The sequence below is a fragment of the Glycine max genome, chromosome 8, assembly GCF_000004515.6.
Source record: "Glycine max cultivar Williams 82 chromosome 8, Glycine_max_v4.0, whole genome shotgun sequence".
Taxonomy (NCBI): domain Eukaryota; kingdom Viridiplantae; phylum Streptophyta; class Magnoliopsida; order Fabales; family Fabaceae; genus Glycine; species Glycine max.
This window is the reverse complement of record NC_038244.2, coordinates 3,865,035-3,871,792: the sequence shown is the minus strand read 5'-3', so window position 1 is coordinate 3,871,792 and position 6,758 is coordinate 3,865,035. Positions and strand designations below refer to the sequence as shown.

The 6,758-nt window shown below is 34.6% G+C and overlaps 1 pseudogene; it reads left to right on the top strand.

The window, feature by feature from the left end:
- The first annotated feature begins 460 nt into the window (after positions 1-460).
- On the top strand, positions 461-6,479 carry LOC100789958 (UDP-N-acetylglucosamine--N-acetylmuramyl-(pentapeptide) pyrophosphoryl-undecaprenol N-acetylglucosamine transferase-like; annotated as a pseudogene).
- The last annotated feature ends 279 nt before the right edge of the window (positions 6,480-6,758 follow it).

Genomic DNA, 6,758 nt, shown 5'->3' with positions numbered 1-6,758 from the left:
CCTTTGGGTTTTAATTATTTGATCTAATGTAACATGATTACAACGTATAATGAAGATCAAACGAGCCGAAGATGAGCAATGAATAATGAGCCAAGAGGGGAAAGTGATCATTGTCTTTAGTAATAAAACCTTTAGGTTTGATTTGTATAGTCAAGATTGATAAATGGGTTAGGTTTTGCAGTCTGTGACATCCTTACAAAATCTTATAAAAATATAATTTTTTAAAGAATTAAAAATAAAATTTTAAATAACAATTTATAATATATTTTTAAAACTTACATGATAATATAAAATCTAAATCTAATCTAACAGTAACATAAAATTTAATCTAATAATATCATATTTTAATGTTATATACATATATATATATATATATAGATATTTTTATAAATTAATTATTAACGAAAGCAGATTTGAATGAGCATTAATAATTTCATTCCTCTCGAACCCGACTTTAATTTGAACCCAACCCCAACCCTGATGAATCTAATTTTTTCCTTTACGGGTCCCACGAGTTCAGGTTGAGTCCCATTGTCACGTCTAATTGAAACTTTCCAAGTACAAATAAGTTATAACTTTAATAACTGCCAGATATCAGAGTTCAACTTACACAGACCAAGCGCATGCGTAATGCGTTAATGGCCACCACCCTTTCCTTCTCCTTTCCCAGCTTCCAAAGTACTCCACCATCAACAATAACAAGACACCCCAGAAGAGTATCAATCTCATGCCACTCATCACCCTCCAACTCCAACAATGACCCTATCCGCGTGGCGTTCTCCGGCGACGGCACCGGCAGCAACGTGTATCCTGCGTTGGCCATCGCGGAGGAGCTCAAAACCGCCAACCCCACGTGCCAGTTCCTCTTCTTGGGCACCCCCAACAGCGTGGAAAGCGCCGCAATCTCCTCCGCAGGCTACGACTTCGCCTCTGTCTCTTCACCACCCCAAAACCTGGTCTTCTTCCCTCAACGTCTCTTGAAGTCTCTCATCCAATGTCTCTGCCACCTCCGAGACTTCCAACCGCACGTGGTTGTCGGCACCGGCGGCTACGTCTCTTTCCCCGCCTGCATCGCTGCCAAGCTCAGAGGCGGCACCAACGTTGTCATCCACGAACCCAACTCTGTCCCTGGCTTCGCCAACTCTCTTCTTTCGTTCCTCGCTGATGCCATCTTCGTTGCTTTTAACTCCACACTCGATAGTTTCCCGAGGAACAAGTGTCTGGTGTGTGGTAACCCCGTGAGGTTGTCTATCAGGAACCTTGTTTCCAAGGCGACTGCGATGTCTCATTTTTTTCCCGGTTGTGCTTGTGCTTGCGGGAACCTTTGGCGCCAATGCGGTTAACATTGCGATGCTGAGACAAGATAGTGGCTTGTATGTTATTTGGCAAACCGGGGTTGAAGCCTTCGATGAAATGGATAGCCTTGTTAAAACTCATCCACGCTTGTATATCACACCGTAAGTACTGCCAACTTCTTCCCTCTTAATTTTATCCAACGGTTCTGAATTTCTAAAATGAATGTTGGCAAGTAAGAATAATATGTCCTTGCCAAGTGAACCACCTGTAAATTGAATTTGATTTTGTTTACATTAATTGTTGGGCGAAGGAATAGTTTTTGGATAATTTGATAGAGCATAATAGCAGTATTTGATCATGTAACAGAACAACTAAGCCAAATTTGGTGATTAAATTTCTTTTTTAAGTGATGCCTTTGCAGCACATTTATTGTAAATGCTGTGTGACTCTGACTGCAGAAAGAGAGGGAGAAAGTTCTTTTTCGACTTCATGATGTGTAAAGTAATTTTCTTTACTAGAATAACAAACTCAAACCCACCGCATGATCCAAAGTCCAATCAATTATTTTTAGTGCGCTTCCTGGTGTGAGACCACTCTGCTCAGTGCTTTCTGAAATTGACATAATAGGCAGTCCTGTTTTCTTCACTTTAAAACATCATCACCAACCTGTTTTGACGTCCTTTTGTAAAATCAGCTTAAAATTCCTTGATTCAATATAATGGATACTTTATCTAAGATTTTATTTTTTCTTTTTTAGTCTTTCATCCATAATTTCTGTTATTTGCATCTACATATTACCAAGTAATAACGAAATTCACCAAAAAATAGTTATAATTCTGTAGTACATTCTTCAGCAACGAATAGATCATTTGTTAAAGTAATCTCTAATTTTTCCTGCATCCTTTTTTATTTCACTTGCAATAGTGATAACTTATCTGACGTATCCCCTTTTATGAAGGTTCATGCATTGTATGGATTTGGCATATGCAGCGGCAGACTTAATTGTTTCTAGAGCAGGCGCAATGACTTGCTATGAAATATCGGCAACTGGGAAACCATCTATCCTGGTAATTAAATATTGTGTTTACTCGTTCGTTTCATTCCTTCTGATTTTCATTCAAGCTTTGAATTATTAAAAAAAATACTATTAGTCAATATATTCAAAACTGAATGTAATAATTCAGCAAAAAGTAGAAGAAATTGGAACCAAAGTAGAAAATTTGGGTAAAGAATGACAAGATTGGATGAAAATTTTGAGTTGTTTTTAGAAATGAGGAAAACTATATGATGGGTAAGCATGCGAATGAGGCAGATGGAAGTTCGAATCATCATGAAGAAGGGACTATTGCAGATGGATCTACTCCAAACTATCATCATTCTATGGACGAGTATCGATAGAATTAGCTGCTATAATGCCTGTAGGATGGATCACAAGCGCGGAAATTTATTTTGAGGTGCAAAATACTGTGGAGGATGTAAGGATCAAGTTAGCCATGTTAAGTATGGAAGGTTCAACAATACACTGGTTTAACCTGTTGAGAGAAACGGAAGAACTTGTCACTTAGGATAAATTTAAGAAGGCTTTGGTTGCAAAATTTGGAGGAAGAAGAACAGGGAACCCATTTGAGAGGGTGAACTTAGACAAAATGGTTCTGTGGAGGAATACATTGAGGCCTTTGAATTGGTTGCGTCTGAAGTACAATGATTACCAGAAGAACAATATTTAGGGTATTCCCTTTGTGGACTTCAATCGGAGATTATGTGTCGGATTCATATTTTTCATCCCCAATTCAGCATTCAAACCATGCAATTGGCTAGAGACAGAAGAAAAGTTGACAGAATCACACATATACAGCAACAAATATAGGGGATAGAATAATAATTGGCAACAAGATGGTGCAGTAAGGCTTGCAAAAAGTGTTATTTCTTCAGGATGGGAGACAAATACCAGAGGTGCTTCTTCTAAATCATAAGGAGTTTAGAGCAATGGGCAGAATCAAAACGATTACGGGTCAAGATTGGTTAACTCTTTATAGAATCATAATGGGTCCTCGAACAGTGAGAAAAGGGTTGTGCTTTTGGTGTAGAGAAAAGTTTCATCCCTTGCATAAATGTGCAGAGAGACTATTAAGATTAGTAATTTTGGGAGATGATGATGCCCTAAAACAGGTAGTAATAATGGGATTAGGGGATGTTATGACACTTATCGGCAGAAATTAGGAATAGTTACATATTATTAATGGTGTAATGTTTTGTTAGGTTTAGTTATGTATTTTAGTGGCAGTTATTTTTTATATGGTCTGATGGTAGGCAGTTATTAAGTTTTATAGGAGCAGTTATTACGTTTAAAGTTGTATAAAAAATGGTCTGTAGGCTGTAGGAAAGGAGTGGCTAGAAAAGAGTATTTGGTTGTTCTTTGGACAGAACTATTCTTTGTAGTTGTTACAGCTCTAGGACAACTTTTGCTGTAATTTTCTGTTTAATTAGTGTTTATAAATCTCAAATTTCAGTATTCTATCAGTATAAAGAAGCATCTGCTGCTCGTGTGCATGCTTACATTCCAACAGCTTCCCATGCTGCTTTGTTATTAGAATTCAAATACAATACATCTTAGAGAACTGAGTCTGAGAACATCATAAGATTTAATTTGTACATAATTCAATTACAGAACTTTTTGGATGGATTCGGAAATTGTATTCTTCTTCACAACAGTGCTGGGTATTTATTTGGACATGAACCTTATACCATATAAAATATTATCCCCTCAACTAGTATAGCAATACAGTAACAAACTAAGCAATTGCAATTGCTGTACGTTATATTTAATGTGCATTTCGGTCATGATGTTACAATGTCTGATGTATAACTGAATTTCCATGCTTTCCGTATTTTGCAAGAATCACATATATAGGTTCCTTTTAAGCTGGATCTGCAGCTCATACGAAGGAAAATTGTGATATTTTTTCAATTATTATTTGTAGATACCCTCGCCAAATTTCTCTGAGGGGAATCAATTCAGAAATGCTTCCTTGATGGCAGACGTAGCTGGTGTGACTGTTATTACTGAGGATGAGCTAGACTCAAGTACTCTAGCCATTGCAATTGAAAAGATTGTAAGTATGTAGTCTTCATCTTCAAAGTGTCTGTTAACAATTTTAGTTTTGGAAATCATTCCAAAATCTTTCGTGAATCATGCCATATGCTTTGATAAAAAAAAAAAAAACTAAATCACCAAATTACTGTCTTTGTCATGTCACTTTTGTCATAAAATCTTTTAATGGAAAATCAGAAAGATAAAGTTGCATTAAGATTACTAATATAGAAGATCTCAAGTTTGGAGTACAAAAAGAAGAGAATTAAAGGTTGAATTGGTACTATTTGGTGGTATCTTCAATAATGACCTATTATTTGTTCAGTGTTGAACCTTTTCAAGGATGAACAAGCCGGATTTTAAGATTATCCCTTGAGACTTGGACTAATGTCCAAAAACAAGATTACCAACAGTAATAATCTTGTGAAACTTCTGCGTAAGAAAAATTGTTGTTCTCTAACCTATTTCTAAAAGGTTATCACAGACATGGGGCAATATTTTTACTGATTGTTTGCATACTTTCAATTAATGATGGCCCTATGGCGTTATTAAATTGTATACTCTGACACGGTGCAGTTACTGGCTACCAGAATTGATACTTGAAGTTTGGAAAAGGGTTAAAGAGTAAATAATAATTTACTTTTCATCTTTCAGAACAAGTTCAAGCATTCTTTGACCCCAACCATCTTTCACCGTTTCTGCCTGAAAAGTGAGACCTAACCATCTTCTGACGTTTCTTGTTTCTTACTCCGAATTTTTGTAAGCTGCAGTAGTATTTTCTTGTTTTTTGGGTTTTCTTTTTTTTTACTCCACTTTCGTACATTATATTTATTTCTCATATATAGTTGTACTGCCTTATCTTTATCTGCTTCAGATTAAAGGTCACCTAACTCTCCCATTCAGATCTACATCATAGTTTGACATATGAATACTCAAGTACATCCTTAATTTTTAAATTATAAAATTTCCCGTTAATATAATATGTCAGTGATTAACACCTTGACCACTTGCTGTTCTTTATATTCAGCACTTACCTTTCGAGTTAAATGTACCTTCAACAAGCAATATATATCTCTTATCTTTTTCCTTGTTTATTGATTTGGAAATTGAAATGCTTGATAGGGGGACAAGAAGATGGAAGATATGTCTGAGAGGGCTCTGAAAGCTGCAAACCCCAATGCATCTCCTTAGATTGCAAAACAGGTTTTTTTTTTTTTTTTCATAAATGTACCTTCTCTCTTCATTTTTTTCTCATTCTATATTAGTTTGTTCTTTTTTCTTATACTACACTACTTTTGACACACTACTTTTGACAGGTAGGAAGTCGAGTTTCGCTATCATAACTTTCATGCTTACTCCTTTTCTTAAAAAAAAAAATTAAAATATTATAAAATATAAATATTATATTATATAAAATTTTGTTAATTGGTTTTAAAATTATTTATTTATTAAATTAATTTTTTAATTTTGTTCTTAATTTTTTTTAAAGAGAAATATACAGATAAAGAAAAATAAAAAAAATTGAATAAAATTAGAGTACAATTTGTTAGTTACGTTGGATGTAATTTTGTAGTTAAATTTATGTGTTGTTGATGTTTTTTTTATGTTCGTTAATTAAAAAAATTAGCTAATAGTATTAAAACAAATTAAAAAATACAGTGAAGAAATAATTGATACATTTGTCTTATACAATAGACAAAAAATTTCAAAATGTAGTAACTGAGATGATAATTGAGAATAATGAAACATATTAAAAAATACAATTAAAACGCAAATATGACAAAACTAATAATGATCTGACATATGTTGTGCAGGATCCAGGTCTTCTTTTATTTTGATTGCTGGTTTGTTAAAAATAGCCAACAAAACTTTTAGTGTGCAGTATCGTTTCCAATGGTTGGATTGTACTAACACTTTTAGCACGTCTTTGTCATTTTTCAATTCTGTTATTTCATATTCAATTAAATTTTCTGAATACTTAGCATGACCTGGTTGTCGAAAGAACAATCGTCTAACTAGTCGTGATTCGTAAATTTTATAAGGGAGACCCCTATAGGTGCAACTTGCTTAATTAAATGCTTGAGTTTGTTTATGCTACATCCCGAAGGAATGTCAAATCTTATTAAACTTGTTAGTGACCTTATTCCTCAACCACAATCATTGTCTCCACAACCCTCATGTCCACAACCTACAACTATCGCCTTCACAACAATTACCGTACGACAACATAGACCCCAATAATCCAGTATCTTCATACAAGAACATTGAAACACAAGACCCCTTTAACATTTATATTTCATACACACAACTATTATCCGAAAATGATTTTTTTTTATGCCCAACAAATCTTCTTTGACCACCAAAATCATCT